Raw genomic sequence first — 20,579 nt, 5'->3', positions numbered from 1 at the left:
CCCAGCCCTGCCCAGCCGGGAGCCAGGCAGCAGGGTGGCGACGTCCCTGGGGGTCGAAGTCAGCTCTGGGGCCTAGGCAACTTGAGCAGGACAGAGGCTGGAGTGTAGGTCTAGACATTTCGTTTCCTTTGCTCAGTAAGGCTGCTCCTAAGTGGGATGGATGGTCCACCGAGGTGACTCTCTGTGGGAGGCATCATTGCTTCCTTGGGGGCGGAGAAGGGAGTGTCTCATTCTCAAAGATAGTCCACAAAGCAGTGTGACTTCCCGGGGCCTCTGCTTGCACAGCAGCTCAGCAGACCTGCGACGGCCCCCAGGGTGTGGTCACTGGCTCACTCAGGAAATATCTGTAGACTAAATACTGACTGCAGTAAGGGGTCCAAGGAGCGACCTCTTTGAGGAACGGCAGCAGTGGGGGGACCGCACTAGGTTGGGGTAAGGGGTGGCTGAGGGGTGTTCACGCAGGTCTCGTTTGGGCATCTGCATCCTCGGAATGCTGTAGTAGGTCTGGAGGTGACCGGGATGCACTGTGTCCCCATCCTTCTGGGCCAGGAGGGGTCACTTAGCTCTCAGCATCATCCCAGGCAAGGACGTGGGTCTGAGAGGTCCGATTGGCACAGGCCGCTCTGGACACCCAGCCGCAGATTCAGGTAGATGGACTGATCCACATCAGGGGCTTGGTTTAGCCGCGTACCGACTCCAGCAGCCGTCTGCTCTCACCGTCCTGGGAAACCAAATGGGCGCCAATGCGTAAGTGGAGGGACAGACGTCAGCCGACTCTGCACGGTTACAGGGGTGGGGCCAGTTGTGGGCGCAGGAGAGTGTAGGCGGGGATCCGTGAAGGTGACTGTCCCTTTATCTTCTGATGCACTGTGTGGTACCTGCGACCTCGGCAGGGGCCTCTGGACAGGCGGCTCACACCACGTGGACCTCGGAATGATGGTGACGGTGGCTTCAGCTGCGGACATCGATCTGTGCACTGTGTTAAGAATTGTGGCACCTCACAGCTGCCACACGTCATCCCAGCGCCGTGAAACTGAGGTCCAGACAGTTAAGTCATGTGCGTAGGGCCTGACAGCTGTTAAGTGGCAGAGCCGGGTCTGCTTGCTTCCGAAGCACATGTCCTCAACCGTGATACCGTGTCACCTTCCCACAGCGACTGAGTTAGTTGAACCTCCGGTGAGCGTTTATCCAGGAACTGCGTGTTTTTGCTGCTTGTAAGTTCTCACTTCAACTCTCTTTAGTAATGAACGTACACAGATGCAACACACTCAGGACACACACACAGACACTCACGCTCACTTATGGAAGCACATTCATTTCTGTAATGCCCGCCCCCATCCATCCACCTTCCCGTCCATCCATCTGTGTAACCAACATTCATCGGGACGCTCCGAGGTCCCCAGAGTGCATCGGTGATGACATATTACTTGCCCTTAGGGAGCTCATGGTCCAGTGGTGGATGCCACTCAAGTAAACGAGCAGTTGGGATGCACAGTGATAAACCCCGCACAGTGGCAGGTGCCAGGTACCGTGGGGCACACGGGGTGGGTGACCAGCCCTGTCATGAAGAGTTAGGAGGGCCAGCCCAAGGAGCTGGTCTCTGTCTCTCGCGAGACCTCAGGGAAAGCGTTTTCCCAGGCTAGGACATAGCATACGAAAGGCTCAGGGATGAGAGAGGACCATGTGCTCATCCATCAGCTTCTTTGGTGCAATGAGTGATGGAAACCCATGCAATGAGGCAGCACGGGCCACTGCTTCCCAGTGCCTGGTGGAAGGGCCGGGCTTCTGGACCGAGCTGGCTTGGGCTCCAGGTACTGGTCACTGGCCACCCCGTGGTCACAGCTGGTTTCCGTGATTACGTGAGACCCTGACCGCCACCTGGGCCTGCGGCCTTTACACTTTGTAGCATGGCTGGTGTTTTCTACTTTAACTTGCTCTGCTTACCTGGTTTCGGTGATGGTCTCTTTTTCTTCAAGGCTAAGTTTAGTGTCTGGTCACAGGCGTCAGCTCCCTTATGTCCGAGCCCAGCGGAGGCTCACCGCAGAGGAAGGCTGCGAGCCTCTGGTCGGGTGGGTGACCCCAGCCCGGGGAGCCCTCGAAGAGGCCTGGCTGCCCAGAAAGGCCAGGCTGAGGTCTCTTCTCTGCTTGTTTTCGATAGTCAAGGGCAGCAGCTCTGTGTCGTATCGTTGCCAAGATCAAGGGAAACGTGTCCTAGTGCAACCTTAACTTAACTTACAATCCCTGCCAATTCCACGTTAGCAGATCCGTTTGGAGCTGAAAGTAATGGGCCATATCATGCCTCGGAGCCGGAGCAATGACTTATGTTGATGTCACCCACTGGCTTTTTATGGAAATTATTAATAAATCAGTAATTCTATCTGCGGTGATGTTGTTGTGTTTATAAATATTTAATTTACCTCCAGGTGCCCACATTTTCTCCGTCTTTGCCTTAAACTCTGCTGACATCACTCTTCTTTCTCCAGTGCTGCTCAATAGACTCAGTTAGCAGCAGTGGGAAAGGTTAACTTTCTCTCTCTCTTCCTGGAGTATGGCTTTATCGTTTCTTTTTAATCTACGTGTGATTTGGCTCAGGGGGCTGGGAATCAGGCTGAGAGAATGCGGCGTCTCTTGTGACGATGATGAAAAATCAGTCCGGCGTCTGAAGGAGACAGAGTGAACTTTCCAATTATGACCTTGCGTGAGCAGACCTGTTGTTGGAGTGTGTTTTTCCCTCCTTCAAATTAATGACATTTGGAATCCAAAATGGTGTCTGATGTTTTCCCCCCGCAGAGAAATATCTTTATCCTCACCACAGACTCAGCTTTTGAAACACAATGCTTTGATTATTGTTGTAGAGCAGGTTGAATGGAAAGGGCTTAAAAAAAAAAATCAAAATAGAAACACAGCCCGGGTCGAGGGTTTTCTGGCAGAGATGGGGTCCCAGCCTCGCAGAGGAGGACAGCGGCTGGGGACGGCAAAATCTTTCTTAGCTCTCGGGATCCGACATGACCTAATTGTTGTTATTATCTTTTTATTCTTCTGTTTCAGGAAATTGCAGCTTATTTAATAACATTTGAGAAACACGAAGAATGGCTAACCACATCCCCTAAGACAAGGTAATGTCCCAGATCTTGCCGTTTTTCAAATATATGCAGTAAATGGATTGATTTTCGTTGATGACCTGATTTGGCCAGTCCATTCGTGGGCAAGCTGAAAATGCCATGTTGTGTTTGATAGCTCGTGACACTGAGGTCTCATCGTCTGTCCTAAGACCGTGGTTGCAAATGCTATGAGGCGGCTTAGAAACAGCACAGCCACCGTCATGCAGGTCGGAACTTTTAACCTGATAGCCGAACGTCTGATCCTTCGGCCGGGCGCTCCGAGAGCCTTGGCGGGTGGGAGTGTCCGGGGTCGATTCGGGGAAAGTCCCCGCCTGCCAACTGTTTCTCTGGAAAGTGCCCACCTGCCACCAGTGTCCTCTAGAAACTTACTTTTCAAAAGGGAAACTACGTCCACTGTCCACTTTCATCTCAATGCTCTTTACCAGTTGTTCTCGTTTCGCGAGTTATTCTTCGTGGTAGTAGAGTCTCCTACATCAGAAGCGACGGCTGGGTTTGCAGTTTATTACGCAGTCAGCGTCCTTGAATCTGCCAAATGCCACAAACGCTGAGCTGCTCTCGCCGCGTGGGACTAGAGGGAATTGGCGGAGATACAGCCCACTTGTGTCTTGCCGGCGCGGTGGCAGCATTTTGTGAAGCTGGGGTTTGGGGTTTATCTTAAAGGCAGCCTCTTCTTTCCTCCCCAGTTCTGTTTTTGTATGCGACATGTCACATTCTAGAGCTTCGGAAACACGTGGCCACTCTCTTCCAATTGCCACCACTTTTTTTATTAGCGGTGACAGGGCCAGGTGTTTACTAGTTTGAAGAGCGTGGCTTACAGGATGTCTGGGCTGTGGGTTGGATTTAAGAGGTGAAATGCTCAGTCTGTTTCACTTTGGGTAGAGCACTGAATTTTCCAGGTTTGTCAACTGGGACCAGAGAAAGGAATGGGGGTGTGTCCTCTGCCCCTGTGGCCATCAGCTTGACCTATGCCTCCTTTCTGAGCCACAGAAGAAAGAAGGTCTTGTCCTCTGGGATGTCTACTCATTCTAGAAGGTACTTAAAAATCCTACTTCGTTGGGCTTAGGTTTTAACATGGTAAGTGAGGGCAAAATCTGCCCTTCGGAGGCGGTCAGAGGCTACCGAGGAGAGGGAGGATTGTGCCTGAGATTCACGTCCCCCAGGTGGGGTAGAGGTTGGCCCTGAGGCTTCTTCTACTTTTCCACCTGAATCCCTCTGCAGGATGTCCTCAACTCCTCAGCCTCCTGGGGCCATGCTTTCCTTTGCTATTAAATCAAGTGGTTTGTATCAGTCAGCTTTTGCTGTGATAATGCTATGTAAGAAGCAATCTCCAAACTTAATGACTTATGACAGTAGACTTTTATGTCTTGCTCACAGGTCTGTGGTTTGGCTGTGGCTTTGGGTTGAGTTCAAGACCACTCGATGTGTCTTTTTGTTCTAGGACCTAGGATGAGGAAGTGCCCACTGCCTAGCACATCTGATTCTGATGGAGGATGGCAGAGGCTTAAAAGCTCCAGGCAGTCCATGCAGGCATACCGAAAACCCCTGCTGGGTGTGGCTTCATGGGTCATGCCTGCTCACAGATCCATCAGCCAAAGCAATTCCCGTGGCCCAGCCCAGTGGGAGTGGGGCCAGGAAGGACATTTTCCCATAGATTGTGGGTGGGGACGGAGTGGATAGCGAAGGGTGACACAGTCTGCTATTTGTTGAGCACAGCTGCACCCCAGACTGCGGAAGGCCTGGTGCACCCATCTCTTTTCTTCTGGGGGCATCTCCTTGGAGGGTGGTTATTCCCGAATTTGAGCGGGCATCTGAATGAACAGGAGAGCTTTTTAAACCCACGCGCTGGGCCCCGCACCCAGAGTTTGATTCAGTAAGTCAGGTGTGGGGGCCGAGCATCCGCTCTTTCTGACGAGTTCCCAGGCGATGGGGCGCGGCCAGTCTCGGGCCTCGCTGTGGGGACCGCTGCCCCAGCTTCTCTGGGGAGAAGGAGGTCGGCCTGACAGCTGCCCCCGCACCATCTCCCGACTCCAAGCCACGGCTTCGGCCACTCTACGTGCCCTTCGCTCCTCGGCGAACACGCCTGGATCGGAGTGGAAGGAGAGACCGTCCCTGTAGCCAGAGAGCGGGATCTCTGGGCCGTGTCCGGGCCGATGTCTGATTCCAGTTACGCAGACACGCGTCCCGCTCGGCCGCCGTTGGACGCAGTGCAGCCTGTGTTTCAAGGAGGCGTTCCGCCCCGTGTTTCCGCCTTCGGGGCTTGGGTCGCAGCTGAGGGCGGGTGTCACTCATGGTCATGCCCGACTGCCTTGGCTTCTCGGAGTGTAAATAGAGCCAGGAGACCTCCCGCCCAGAGGCACAAGGAACGCGCGCGGCGGAGGAGAGGGATGTGGGTTTCAGATGCTGACCGACGCGGGTTGAGCCGTGGCCTGTCCCTCCATAGCTTTGTGGTGTTAAGAAGTCACTTTCGCCCCTTTAAAAGCTCCACCTTTTCTTCTTCATAATGGGGATGGAGCCGATGTTGACTCTCATAGGGGCTGAGTCAGGTCATATCTGTGGTCCTGTCTTGCGTGCCGTGAGGGCCTGTGTCACTCACTGCATGGGGACATCGCCGTTCCTCTTGTCGGCGAGGACAGTCCCCGGGCCGGAGGCTTCGGTGTCAGGAGGCCTCTACCAGGGTGTCTGCAGGCCCCAGAGGGACGGATTTCCTCCCTAGAGGCGGGGGGTGAAGACAGAACTTACTTAGTACCACAGTATCCACTCCGTGCTTACGCTTGAAAGCTTCCGTCCCAGGAGCAGGAAAAGTCGCTCCGGTTGTTCAAGGACCTTCCTAAATTAGTTGTCGAGTGGCGTTTGGGTCCCCCCGCTCCTGTCTCCAGGACTGAAATTAATCGGCGCAGTTAACTGCTGAGTTGACGCCAGCCAGCCTCCTGGCGTCAGGGGATTAATGGTGCCGACGCTCTGCCCTACGAGAAGGCGACGCAACTTCTGTTTGCCGCCGTCGCCGCCACTGCTAATTCCATTTCAGAAAATTAATAAAAATGAATTGCACCGCTGACATTTATAGAGTTTCCTAATAAAATGATGCATTGTTTGTGTGGAGGAATCCTTGTTAAATTAATTGTCGTAATCAGGTCCCATATAGATGTTGGTATAGAAGCTGCAGGGGGGGGCCCTCTCTTCGTCTCTGTGGCTCGCTGGTGGCTGGGGGTGACAAACGTAGCCCTCGCTCGATTTCTGCCCTAATTACAGAGAAGGTCCCGGGAGTCCCGCTCTGCTGCTTAATATGAGGTGTGGCTGCACGGAGGCTTCCGGGGTTCGGGGGGGGGGAACACTGAGACAGGGCCGAATGCTGAGTGTTCAAACAGCCCATATTGTATTATCAGCAACCGGGGCCTTCCAGACACGGTGGCTTGAAAAATCACCCTCTAGCGCGTCTTTATTTGGCGCTTGCCGTGTGCCCAGCCCTGTAAGAAGGCCGTTTGGGGGGTTCCAGGGAGCCTCCCACTCTGCCCCCCACGAGGTGGATTTAGAATCGTGGCATTAAGAGCGTCCTCCCTCTGTCGAGGATGTTCTTCTGGCTCCTCCCACTGGCTCCTCCTGGTTCGGGGGTCGCTGTCTGTGCGAGGTGTCCCCTGGACACAGTTTAAGGTCGCACCCAGGCCCCGGCCAGCCAGACCAGACCCCCTTTCCTCCCGTCTGACACACGATGTCATTCGCCTGCTTAGTTGTTTAATTTGTGTCCCCCGAGGCGAGGCGAGGGACTTTTGGTCCGGCTTGCGTGCGGGTGTCCCCAGCGCCCCCACTGGGGCTGGACATGTGGTGGGCGCCTAATTACTGTCTGTGGGTGTATGAGAGTGAGGCGGGAAGAGTCTGGGTGTTGCGAGGGAGGAGACTCGCTTTACTCTATTTTATTTTCGTCTCGTGTGTCCCCCTCCCCATCGGCCGCTTGACCGAGTGCCGTGGGTGGGGCACTGTGCGTTTAAATCCGTTTCGGCAGCTCTGCTAGGCAGGGAGATGCGGAGAGAACCCAGGATCTGGCCCAGCTTGCACGGCGAGTGTCAGAACTGGAAGCTGAAGGCCAGGTCACTGTACTGCCAAGCCCATGACCTTAGCTTCATGCTCTGCCGCTACCTCACTCCATGGGCGTGGGGTTGAGGTGGCCCTCAGCTCCTGTTCCCCTCCCGTCTCCATGACTTCGGAGCTGCCCGGGAGGCCCAGGCCACAGGCAGAGCCTTCCTTCTTTGGTGAGTGGGGCTCAGGCACAGTGGCCAGGTGGCTTCCTGTGCTGCATCCTGAACTGGATCTAGCTGCCTGTTGCAGGCCGAGCGGGAGGATGGCACTCCCCCCGTGGGGCCGAGCGCAGAGCTGGACAGAGCGCTGGCAGGTGGGCTGCAGACTCTGGCGACCCCAGTCATTTGTTTCTCCTCCACTGGGAGACGTACAGCCGTCCCTGGGAGCTGGGGACCCGCAAGGCTCACGGTGGATTGAAGCGTGTCCTTCCCAGGAATCCTGTGTACGCCAGGTAGAAGGGGGCTGGACAGCGCTATTAACGATCTAATTAATTAATTAATTAGATTTGTATAGATAGCACCTTAACGCCGAAGCACCAAAGGCTGGTAATAGAATTTTCCTATAATGAACACTAAATGCTTCTTGGTCAATAAGCAGTAAAACAGCCAAGTCGAGGGAGGGGTCTGAAAAGGAAGAGAAGAAAAGTGAGGCCTGAGCCTCTAGAAGACCCAGGTGACACCGCGGGAGACCCCGTGCCCCGTCTCCCAGCCCTCGGACCCCGTCCGCCCGTTCTGGACCCATTCCCACCCCCGCGGGGGCCGGGCCAGGGGAGGACACCGAGCTCGGGCCCTCCGCCCTTCCCTGCCGCGCTCTCCTCCCGGGGCTCCCAGCTCTCTTGGGGGGTGAAAGTTCACTCTCCGTGGACAGTTCCCGGGTCTGAGCCTCTCTCCTGGGCTCCTGCATGTCACAGTATTCTCTCCAGCCCATCGCCTTCGTCTCCCCGCAGAGGGAGACAGGGAAGGCCTCGCTCCCATGCGGTCTTCGTCTCTGATGTCCCTGCTGCTCAGAAGAGCCACCTCATGTTAAAGACATCAGAGCCACGCCTTGTCCTTCTGCCCGTGTCCCAGCCCGTGTTCATGCCCTTACTCTCCCGCGTGGCCCCTTCCCGCACCAGTGCGGCCTGGACCATCGACGCAGCTCCCACTGAGCTGCCCTCTCCAGGCTGGACCCCAGCCCCAGGCCGGTCTCCTAAACGGCTCCTCTTATTCCGTCCTTGTCCCCTTGAAAACCTCAGTGACTTCCTGTGAGATAAAGACCAGACTCCAGTGTCGTGTTCGAGGTCTTTGGCGCACCTGGACCCACCTTCCCAGATGCTTTTATCCGACTCCGTACCTGCTCCGCGTAGGGGCTGCGTACTGCGCTCCAAACTCCTCCGCTGTGTCCTCTGCTTTCGCCTCCGCCTGGCCGTTGGCCATCCCTCGAATGCCCATGTCCAGCCCGATCTGCCCACCTCTCGGGTCGCCCACGTCCTGGGCGCCCTCCCCAGACGCACCTGCGGGCAGCAAGCCCTCCACGTTTGCCGTGCCGTCAATCAGGTGACGACGTAGCTGTCGCTGGCTCCCCCGCCCTTGGATCCTGCTGTCTCTTTGGTCTCTGAGGAGCTGAGCACAGAGGAGCCGGGGCTCTGTGGGGCACGGGGTGGTGCACAGGCTCGTGGAGGAGCAGCAGGTGGCACCAGCACAGACCACTACAGGGGACCGGGTGGCGGTGCCCGAGTGTGGGCACAGGGCTCCTAGAAGCCAAGCTGACCGGGCCCCGCCTGGCCCCTGAGCAGCTGGCGCTGCTTTTGCCAGCCCCTCTGTGAGTGGCACAGGGCGGTGACCCGTTGGCCACTTCTGAGCCCCTATTTCCGGGAAAGGCTGCTCACGTGACCAGACAGAACGGCAAAAGTCCTGTGGAGATTCCACTTGGATGGTTAAAACGTTCCCAGAATTAAAAAGGAATGAAGTTAGGACCCAGGCTATGACACGAACGAACTCAGGACACTGCTAAGAGAAATAAGCCAGTGGCAAGAGGACAAGCACTGTGTGAGTCCCCTCACGGGGGCACTGACACGTGTCAGGGCCACAGAAACTGAGCTGAGTGGAGGCTGCCAGGGCCGGACCGGAAGGGACATGGGGAGTTAGTGTGTGATGGGACAGATTCAGTATGGGAAGATGGAAAAGTTCCGGAGGAGGATGCTGGGGCTGGCTGCAGCCAGGGTGACTGTATCTAACGTTGCTGAGCAGCCTTCTTAAAATGGCTACCATTGCATGTTACACGTGTTTTACAGCAATCAGAGAAAAGGTTCCCCGAGCTGCTTCTGTCGCGCTTTCTGTGTCCAGTTGGGCAGCGTTGGGGCTTGGGGCTCGGTCCTGTGTGTGTGTGTGTGTGTGCGTGCGCGCATGTGCGTGCACGCGTGTGTCAGGGGCGCTGTTAGGGGACAGAGCTGGGAAGGGCAGCCTTACACCTAGATCACTTCCGAGCCTCTGCTCTTTAGAACTGCAGAAGAAAAAAATAAACTAGGTCGGCAATCATTTCGATGTAGTGACCTTTGCATTATGCTGGATTGGGGACCTGCTATCAAATTAACGTAACGACGTGTCATGTTACATCCATTTCAGCATTTGCCTGTTGTATCGAGCAAATCCTTGACGAAGTCCCCGCTGTCATCGTTAACCGAAGAGCAAATGCAGTGTGAGGGGACTTCACAGGTGGTGCCTGCCGGCTCAGGACTCTCGAGGAGCCCCACCCCCAGGCATCTGCCTCGGGGGTCCTGTAGCTTCCGGATGGGATGAGGCCGGGACTGAGCTGTGACCTGGATCCCGATAAAGTGTCTGGTGTCTCGTCGGTGGTGGGGAATTCCCCAGCCTCCACGGAGAAGTGGGTCTGTCCCACATTCCAGGTCATTATCCGGAATCGCAGAATGCAGAGGTGGCAAAGCAGGAGGGGACGGCGGAGGCCACCTCGCCGATCCCCCATCGTGCCTGGGAAGGAGGCCGAGGGGGGCGCGCTAGCTGCCCAGGTCCCTGCGTCCATGTGCCCCTGGGAGCAGACCCTGGCTGTCTTTAGGTGGCTGCCCTTTTTGCCGATGGGCAGGGGGCATTCGTCACACACACAGGAGCATGTGTCCTCAGCCGTTCTCAGCCGCTTGTTGAAATGGCACCTCCAGCTGTGCCGGGTTTTCCCACGACCCTCCTCGCTTCTCCCAGGGGTGTGAGTCCGGGCCCCCTTCTGAGAGGAAGCTGGGAGACGGGAACGGATGTTGTGTGTCTTGTCTTTCCCCAGGCTAGACAGCTGCCAGCTTCCAGCTCCCGCCTCCATGCTTTTTTACAATTTTAATTTATATCAAAAATATACATGCCCACAGTTTAATAAGTCAAATGGTCCTAAAAGATTCGTAAGGAGAACATCAGCGCTGCGCCTTCCAGCTCAGCCCTGGTTCCCAGAAGTGGCTTCTTCCATTTCTTCCTGTTCTGATGTTACCTCCAGATCTTGCCACGTGGTTATTCTGCTGTTTCTCAGTTTGCCCGTTTCAGACGCTGATTTTCACTTCCTTCTGTGGGTGCTGAGGATTTAGCTCCCCCACTCTGCCCTCCGCTGTTCTCCTCAGCGGGGAGGGCTTGACAGAGGCAGCCGCGTGGCTGGGAGAGGCCGGAGGCTGACACCTGGACATGCGCGCGGTTCTCCAGAGAGGGACCCACTGGCCTGCCGCCCGGTGGTTCAGGCCGGCCTGGCCTCCAGTGGTCCGAGAACCAGGCCGGGGCGGGGGTGTTGGGGATTCACCACGAATCGCTTCGTCCCCCGGGGTTGCATCCGTGTCTCCTGCCTCTGCTCCGCGGTCCCCAGGTCCAGAGTCTCTTGGGCTCTCCCTCCAGAGGATGAACGTGCCTCGGTGGGGACAGAGGCCGGGTGGTCCCTTGGGATGGTCTGACGTTCCCACGTACGTGCCTGCAGCCTCTCCCCATCTCCCGCCCCGTTCCCGGCCTCTGCCTCCTCGGGCACCTCTGGGTCTCTCGGGGGCTCTGCAGGCGACCTGGTGTGCTGACACTGTTGGGCACGTGCGTTTCGGCGGCTTCTGCTCGGCTGTGTCTGTCATCGACCCCGCATCTGCGTCCCGTCTCTCTAGACTGTGTCGACACATCCGACCCATGCTCGTCTCAGCCCCCTCGCCCTGCCCTTTCCTGCCACTGGAGCCGAGGCTCGCCGCCCGGTCCTCCGCCCGGTCCTCCGTGCCGCCTGGCCGCCCTCCGCGCTGGCCTCTCGTCTTCTCGCGCTCTTTCCCCTTCTGAGGCTCCCAGTCTCGCTTGCTGTTTCTCTTCTCTTCCTCCCTTTCTCAGGGACAGATGCCTCAGAATGCAGGTTAGAGGTTTCTAAATGCGCCACTGCTCAGGGCCGAGGAAGCCGTGTTGCCGAGATGTGCACACTCGCTGCGTGTGAGGGGGCAGCCCTGGCTGAGACCACTGCCAGCAGCTGTCCCCACCCCCGCTTCAATGTGTCAGCCCTGGTCCAGAGCCTTTCCTGGTGTCTGCACGAGGGGTGTGGCAGGGTCCCCCATGGGCAGAGTTTTGAGGGTCCTGGGGCTGCTGGGGCCATCCAGTACGCAGTGCATGCCACCTGACAAATGGCACTGCGATCCCCTTTATCTCAGTGGTTATGAAGGTGTCTTCCTTGGATGGTACAAAAGTCCCATGTGGCAGGGGTGTCTCGTGAGGGCACCGGAGATGCGAGGCAGGGTGCCGGGTGGCTCAATGGGGAACCGCTCAGCCGGGATGGTGCCTGCTGGCATCTCTCAGCAGGACAGCCTGGCGGTGGTGGCCGTTTCTGGGAATGAAGGGGCCCTGGCACTGTGCGCGCACGTTGGCAGGTATTTACGTAGCCTGCCCATCGGCGTCCACGGCCTAGGGTCGCGTTTCGTGTCTGGGGCCTGCGAGCTTACTCTTAGCCTCTTCACCCCGCTCCCCTGGATTTGGAAAATCAGGCTGTCTGCGTTTCTGTAATGGGCTGGATCGGCACCTTGGTGTGACCTCTGGGTGAATTCTGACCCCGCGAGCCATTGCCGGCCGCGGGCAAAGGGAGCTGCCCGTGCGTCTGGCGGCACTGCCAGGTGGGCAGGCACGTTCTCGGGCGGACCCCTCCGTGCAGTTCGTGATTTTCCGTGTGGCGAGTCAGTCCCCAGTCAGCGGGGCGTTCGGGCCTGGAGGGTCCCCCGCCTCCTCCGGAAGTGTTATCGTCTTCGCTCTTAGGATTCCCACAGTGCTTTATTACGGGGCTTCGAAAAATACTCAAAACACGTGTGCAAATATACAGTCCATGCACACACATGTATAGACACGCATGCAAAGGCACATGGCATATACACACATACTCACATTATGCAACACACATACACACACACAGACACAAAATGCACAGACGTATCCATGTGTGCACACCACGCACGTATACACACACAGAACACACACTATACACGTGCACACACAACATACACAAGCACACACCCACACACACGTACCTACACGCACACCCACACACACACCTACACACACACACAACATCCACACACACACACCCACACACACAGCACTCACACACACCTACACACGCACAACACCCACACACACGCACGCTCTCCCGCTTCAGTCACGGTTTCCTTTTGTGAGAACAGAAACTCTGGGGAAGATTTCCTCTTTTCATTCAATGATTTGATACGATGAAGCACTGCAACATTTCGGGTAGAGGAAAATTTCTCCTAAAAGGAGAAATCAATTCTTCTGTACGGGCCGCCCTGTCCTGACCCGGTGGGGGCCTCACTGTTGACTGAGCTGTTTTGAGGTGACTCTGGGGAGGAGCAGAGGGGACCCAGGCCGGGCAGCCGCGTGTCGGGGCGAGGGTTCTGGCTGAGCGAGGCTGGGGGTCCTCGCCGAGCCCCTCCGGGCTGGCTGTCTGCCTTGTGATTCCCATCGCCGCCCTCCCTAGGTCTGTAGCAATTCGGGATTTTTTTTTTGGCAACTCCTGAGGCCCGGGACCTTTTCGACTGTGGCGGGATTGCACTTGTACGTACAAAGGCGGCTGGTGCCGGGGCCGGGGTGTCTGTGGGGAGACCAGGCCGCTGCCGGGTTTCGGCGAAAAGCCGTCGAGAGGCGGCACAGTTCAGGGAAGGACAAAACTTGCGCAGCCACGGAGGGGCGAAAGCAGAGAGTGTGTTCGCTTCCCCCGGGAGCCGCGGCCGTCGGCGAGACCCGCCTTCCACGTTTCGCAGACGCGGAGCCTGCAGCTCCTCTGCCTCCCGGTCCCGGGCTCTGGGGGCCTCCGGGGCGCTACTTGGGGAGGGCGCTTCGTCTTCCCCTGGGGCTTGCTGTGAGCCCTTCACTCCTGGGTGCAGGACACCAAATCGTCACCTCATGTCGTCCTCGGTCTGCTTCCGGCCATCTGTTTATTCAGTGAACTCTTTTTGATCGCTCAGGTGTGCCAGGCGCCGTAGCGGGGCTTTGGGGATGGGGTAGAGAAGGAGACGTCATTTACAGTCACAGCGATTTCGAGGAGTGCCACGGACGGTCCCTCTGGTGGGGACGGGGAGGGCGGGATGGCCAGGCGCCCTCCTGAGGGGCTGGGCTTGGACAGAGACCTGAAGCGTGAGTGTGAGTGTGTGCGTGTCCGGATGTGTGAGTATGCGTGTGAGTGGGTGAGGCTGAGCGTGCGTGCGTGCGTGCGTGTGTGTGTGTGTGTGTCGGGGACGGGATGGACGGGCACGTTATGAAGGACAGCCCTCGGTCCTGGGCCGATGTCGTGGCCCGTGCAGATCCGAGGCGCGAGGGGACTGTGAGGCCAGGCGCAGGTCCGGCAGCTGGTGTCGTGAGCGGTGGAGCTGGAGCAGCAGGTACGGGACAGGGCGGGGTGCACGTGGGCCAGGCTAAGGATACACAGTGAGGACCCCCCTTGGAGGGGCGATTAGGGCAGTTGGGCCAGCGGGTGTGCTGAGCGGCCTCGTCCTGGTCACCCGGGAAGACGGGACAGCACCGGATGGACAAGGATGGAAGTTGGGAGAAGCTGGAGGGAGCTGCAGACACGCGCTTTCACGATGGGACGTCTGTCTGGAGGTATCCGCGTCCGGTGTCCCCTCAGAAGACACAGTAGGACCCACCCTGCCCGCTTCGGAGAATCAGAGGACGCTCAGCGAGCCGGGCCGCCCTGGGCGAGTGGGTGCTCGGCGGCTCCAAGCTCAAAGCTTTGGTGCCCTGAGAATGCGGGTTGCCCAGCGTTTGGCTGGTGTCACCCTACCTGTCCCCCGTCCCCTCGCGTTCTGTGCTCCTCCTTCACTCCCTCTCTCACCTCTGCCGCCCACTCCCTCCTCTGGGGCCTGCCTGAGGCCTCGGGGTGGGGCCGTGCCCGCTGTGAGAGCCTCACGTCGCAGCCCCATCAGTGGACAACACTGAGGCCACGTGGATGGCGATGGCCGGCCGGCTGAGAGAATCTGGGAGAAACGCACTCTTGAAATGGTCACTGAACTTGGAGTTCCTTTTTGGCCATGGTACAGATTCCAAGGTGAGGAAAACCTTACCTTCGCTTTGTGAGCAAGTGGTCTGTTCCGGTTCTTGGAGAAGAGGCGCCCCGAACCCCGTATCCCCTGTCGCATGCCTGGAATCATCCACAGCCACCGCCTGGCCGTTGCCCGACCTCCCCGCCCCAGGCCGGAGGGTCTGCAAGGAGGCCCGAGAGTTCTGCAGTTGATTAATTTTTCATTAAATAATTAATAGTAAAGTTAATTGATGAATTATTCAATTTTCAGGTAAAATGGGGTGATAAATATTCATAACTTATTTTATTAAGGGAATTTCCATTTCCTGTGTCATTAAATCTAGATCAACGAAGGCCGATTTTAAATGAAGATTGAAAACAATTGTGCTTTGGAATTAATTTACTAAGTTAAGGTCATCGCTTTGTGAGTTTACCCCCCTGCCGGAAAGTTAGGGCCTTGTCATCTGGGTAAGTGTCTGAATTCACAGAAGTAACGTTGCCGTTTAGGAAAATTACGCGAGCCGGCTCTCCCGTGACGTCCCCGGCTCCCGACGGCCGAGGCGAGGTGGCCCGTAGGGGGCCGGTCGCCATCCTTCCAGCTGGCGTCTGGTTGCGGCTCCGAACTGTTCGGCGTTCATTCAGGACTTAACATTAGCCCAAACCGAACGTGAGGAGGACGCGCGTCCTGCTCCAAGAATGACACCTCCGTGCGCCTCAAAGCCGATTTCTCCGTAGCCGGTTCTCCCGTGGAGTCGGAAGAGGTGTGTGCGGTGCCGTCTGGTCATCGCTCGCCGCCGGGGTCACCTGCGGCTTCAGTTTTATTTGTGTCTTCGAGCTATCAGATTTCCTTTAGGTCTGGTTTATATTAACGTGTAAAACTGCTGAGAGCAGCGATCCGCGGGCTGGCACTCAGGATTTTAGTTCCTCATAGGCTGCTGATAACTTGCGAAGCTCCTTCAAATCTGGGGTCTCAATCATAACAGCCCTACAAAGTGGGTGTGCTTATGGGATACTGAGGCAGAGAGGGAGGGACGGGAGGGAGGGAGGGGGAGAGAGAGAGAGAGAGAGAGAGAGAGAGAGAGATAGAGAGATCAAACATAGCCCCCTTTCTTTCTGTCCAGCCACCTCCCTCAGCTCAAGGTGTGGAAACTGAGTCTCAGAGGTGGTGTTACCTGCCTTAAGGTCACTCAGCTAATGAGCCACAGAAGCTGGGATCAGGGCCCAGATCTTTCTGACTCACACGAGCGCTGTTTTCCAACTTCGGCGTCTCAGTGCTTTAAAATAAGTTTTAACCGCCCCGAGTGGCGGGCGCGCGGGAGTATTTATAACCCAGCGGAGCCGTTTTCTCCGCATCGCCAAGTCTTCATTATAATTTTCCAGCGACATTTTTGCTCTGGAGAAGTTGATCCTACGGTAAGCCTTCCCTTCAGAGGGGAGAGTTTGATGCTGCATCTCGTGAGCCTGGTCTCCTAAAATTATCCCTAATTGGCTTGGAACATGGCTTCCCATAGGCAGATGGCTCCATATCTTGAGTTTCTGGCTGTGCCTTGGGGAGGCGCCCGGGTTCCCTCGGTGTGGGTTGGTGGTCTTGCTGCCTTGCAGAGTAAGACCCTGTCACCAACGTGCAGACCGCAGTGCTGCCTCGGGAGGTGGCGTGGGGACCGCCAGGGACGGCCTGTCTCATCAGGTGTGTCCGATGGCAGGTGGAGCGAGAAGAGGCGGTGTCCAAGCGTAATTCCGCAGTGTCTAGCGGCTGTTGACAGGCCTTCACCGTGTGCCCGCCGCACGCATGGGTTCGGACCGGACACTGTGGTTACAAAGGCCACGTAGAAAACATGGCCCCTAATCCAGGTGGAGACACAAGTCACGCATGTCTGAGATAACTTGAGAGTAATTTCCAGACAGCATGCTCAGGAGAGCCTGGTGTGTGTGCGTGTGCGTGTGTGTATGTTGGTATGTGTGTATTGGTGTGTGTGTGTGCATGTGTGTGTGTGTATGTGGGTGTGTGTGGGTATTGGTGTGTGTGTGTGTGTGGGTGTGTGAGTGTGTGTGGGTGTGTGTGGGTATTGGTGTGTTTGTGTATGTGTGGGTGTGTGTGTATTGGTATGGGGATGTGGGGGTGTGGGGGTGTGTGTGTGTATGGGGGTGTGTGGGTGTGTGTGGGTGTGTGTGTGTGGGTGTGCGTGGGTGTTGTGTGTGTGGATGTGTGTTAGTGTGTGGGTGGGTGTTAGTGTATGTGTGTGTGTATGTGTGTGTGTGTGTATGTGGGTGTGTGTGTATTGGTGTGTGGGGATGTGTGTGTGGGTGTGTGGCTGTGTGTGGGTGTGTGGCTGTGTGTGGGTGTGTGTGAGAGTGTGTGTGTGTGAATATATGGGTGTGTGTGTATTGGTGTGTGGCTGTGTGTGGGTGAGTGTGTGTGTATGGGTGTGTGGGTGTTGTGTGTGGGTGCGTGTGTTTGTGGGTGGGTGTTGGTGTGTGTGTGGGTGGGTGTGGGTGTTATGTGTGGGTGTGTGTGTTAGTGTGTGGGTGGGTGTTGGTGTGTACGTGAGTGTGTGTGTGCGCACGAGTGTGCGGGTGTGCGTGTGTGTGTGTATGTGTGTGGGAGTGTGTGTGGCTGTGTGTATGTATTGGTGTGTGGGGGTGTGTGTGTGAGTGTGTGTGTATGGGTGTATGTGTGGGGGTGTGTAGCTGTGTGTGGGTCTGTGTGGGTGTGTGTGTGAGTGTGTATGTGTGTGTGTGCGGGTGTGCGCGCATGCTCATGCTCGTGCTCGTGTGCGTTCTCACACACACAGCTGTAGGAAGAATGCAAAATGGGGCCAAGAGCAAGTGGATTCAGTAGATTTCATTGGGAAAAACAGTGCATCAGCGTTTGGAGGGGGGAGTCTCAATCAGAAGGCCTTGACCTCGGTGGGGGGCCTGGTGCATCCTGATGAGGCCCAGGAGGGCCAGCGCGTGGACTTGTCTCGTCCGGAACCCACGGAGGGGGCAGATTACCTGGCGGCGGCGACATAGATGATTAGACGGCTCCAGAGGCCGTGGGTTGAATACATGACGATGGCCGACACACGTCGCAGAGTGGGGGCCTGGTGCTGGGTGTCTTCGTTCGCGTTCTGTCTGCGGGGAGCCCGGCGGGGCCGAAGGCGGAGGCCAAGCCGCCCTCGGGGGCCTGGACGTGGCTCTTGTCGGAGTATCAGGATGGGGGCTGGAGGTTAGCGAGCCTGCCTCCCCAAGCTGGGGTCCAACCCTCGTCCATCTGACTCGAAGCCTCGGCGTGTCTCTCTGTACTCACAGCGCACGGGGCCAGGAACCGTTGGCAGGGCCACCCCGACCGGGCTCCGGTCGTGCTGACGTCCACGTCTGAGGGCAGTGGTTCCCGACAGAGGACAATTTGTTGTCCCCACCCCCATCACTGTGGGACATTTGACAGTGTCTGGAGCCGTCATGGATGGTCACAGTGGGAGGGGACAGGCTGCTGGCCTCTAGCGGGGAGAGGCCATCGACTCCGGTAGACATCCTGCAGTGCACGGGACAGCCCCTCGGTGAGGGGGGCATCTGGCCCCAGAGGTGATGCATGCCGAGGCCGAGACCCTGCCCCCAACGATGGGAGTCTGTGCCGACGTGCGGGGCGCCCGTGAGCCGGGCTCCGGGCTCCGGTCCCAGTTCTGCTGCTGACGAGCAAGTCACCTGCCCGCTGCGCCTCGGCTTCCTCACACATGGTGGGAAGTGTGGCAGCACCCGCTGTGCTGAGGGGCGGCTGGGCGTGGACGCTGAGCGCAGATCCTCGAGCCGTTGGTGCGTGGACGAGGGCGGCCTCGCCAGGACGCGTGCAGGGCAGCAGCCCGTGCCCTGGCCCCGAGCGCACAGCCCGGCTGCGACCCGCTTCTGCCATTGTGGCCGTGCAGAACTGTGGCCCGAAGCCTCGTGTCATCCCCACTGCCCACAACAAACAGTTCAGCAACCCGGGAGATGAACCCACTTCAGAGACGAAAGAGCAGGGAGGGTGAGGGAGGTCACGTCACAACACTCAGCAGAGACGAGCGTTCGAATTAGGGGGGGGCCACGCTCAGAGCCCCCATAAATAAACGAACTCATTCATTTAGCCGTGCAAAAAATATTTACCGATCACGGTGGTACCTACCAGCTGCTGTGTTACAAATGACCTCGAAACTTAGTGGCATAAAGTAACAGATGTTCGTCTTTTTGCCGTTTCTGTGGCACAGGCATCTATCTGCACAGCTTAGCCGAATGCCTCTGCCTCTCACAAATGACCTCGAAACTTAGTGGCATAAAGTAACAAATGTTCGTCATTTCGCCGTTTCTGTGGCACAGGCGTCTGCACAGCTTAGCCGAATGCCTCTGCCTCTTGGTCACCCATGGGCTGCTCCCCAGCGTCACCTGAGGACCCTAGCGAGGCGGGGCCCACCTCTAGGCTCCCTCGGGGGGGCTGCTGCAGGATTCGCTCCTCCCTGCCTGTTGCCCAGAGGTCGCCCAGATTTCTCGCCACGCGGGCCTCTCCGACGTGGCAGCTTGCTTCATCGGAGCGGGTGAGACAGTGGGGACGGTGAGCGAGACCAAGGCCAGAGCCTCCTTGGAATCTGATCTCGCAAGTGACATCCTGTCACTTTGCCGAAATCTGTTTCTTAGAAGTGAGCCAGTGGGGCCAGCTCACACTGAGGGAGGGCGTCACTCAAGGGTGTGAGTCCAGGAGCAGGGCCCACCAGGGGCTAAGTTCGCCTGGCCTCCAGGCCAAGTGCAGCTGGCCACGGCGTTAACGCTCGCTCGCTCGCTCGCTCTGTGACCGTGGCAAAGCGCTTTTGCCTCTCTGGGACTCAGTTTTCTTCTCCCTGAAACAGCTGATTGGCTGTGGAATTGGCGACTGTGCATGAGCCACCACTGCCCAGCGCAGACGTCACGGGTCGTGACTCCATTTTTCAGTGACCCGGATCCGGCCTCAGAAGTCTCCCTAACCCACAGAGCGTGTTTCCAACGGCCACGGCTACTTGCGTTGACCTCCACTTGCCATCTCTGAGCGATCTGTGTAAAGGGACATTCTGTGGCTGTGGCACCTCAGCCCAATCAAGACGTGACAGTAACACAGCAGATGGACTGTCCTCCTGTTGGCCCGAAGCCCAGTGCGGAGTTGGCTTGACCTGACCTTTCCATCGGTGGGGTGAGCATCTGTCTGGACCCTCGTGGGGGCAGATTTGACTCCTGTGATTCTCCCGCCTATGGCAGCCTCAAAAGGCAGCATAGGTCATTCTGGAAACGAGCTCGAGGCGGCCCGAGGCGTTCCCGCGTTCAATTTATCTGACTTGCAAGTGATTCATTCCACTCCTCCCCGGACCGTGCTGCTGGGCTCTAGGTGTTGGTTCCGGCCTTCTCTTCCAGGAGCCCCTGGGACGTACCGTTAACAGGCAGACAGCACATTTTCTGGGCGTGTAGCATGTAGCCCTTCATCTAACTCACCTGAATTCGCAGCAGCCCCCACTCCCCCCGCTTTTATTTTTAAGTTCCCTTTCCTGAAGGGCTGGGATGTTCAGAGGCGGTTTAATAGACATCGATTTGCAATGATTTTTAGCCACTGTGCTTCAGGAGAGTCGAGAAGCCGATAATTAATCCTTTCAACAGCTCATCCCTTTTGTTTTAAAATGACCTAATAGCTGAATTGCTCAAGCAGGCCGGGCCAGCCTGACCCAGCTCAGCATCTTGCCTTCCGCTGCTTCATTCAGATAAGTCCGCTATGAATTTCCCAGCCCCGCTGCGGGGCGGGCAAGTGGCTCCTCTTGTCGTACTATCTAATCAGCTACCTGGGAGGCCAGCGCCATCCTTACAGACAGCTGCTGCCCACCTATGGCAGATGAGCCCCAGTCTTAGAAGACGGGACAGATT

The 20,579-nt window shown here is 57.2% G+C and overlaps 1 protein-coding gene across 1 annotated transcript in view; it reads left to right on the top strand.

Annotated features, from left to right (window-relative positions):
* Window positions 1-3,052: 3,052 nt before the first annotated feature.
* The window catches only part of LOC112481771 (calmodulin-binding transcription activator 1), a 436,830-nt gene continuing 419,303 nt past the window's right edge, over window positions 3,053-20,579 (top strand). Inside the window, exon 1 of the mRNA XM_025048577.1 lies at window positions 3,053-3,116. The gene's annotated coding sequence lies outside the window, so the exon portion shown is untranslated. The remainder of the gene's footprint in view (window positions 3,117-20,579) is intronic.

The sequence above is a fragment of the Pteropus alecto genome, unplaced genomic scaffold (genome assembly GCF_000325575.1).
Source record: "Pteropus alecto unplaced genomic scaffold, ASM32557v1 scaffold125, whole genome shotgun sequence".
NCBI lineage: Eukaryota > Metazoa > Chordata > Mammalia > Chiroptera > Pteropodidae > Pteropus > Pteropus alecto.
Note: the sequence above shows the minus strand (reverse complement) of the source record. Positions and strands in the feature narration are given on the sequence as shown.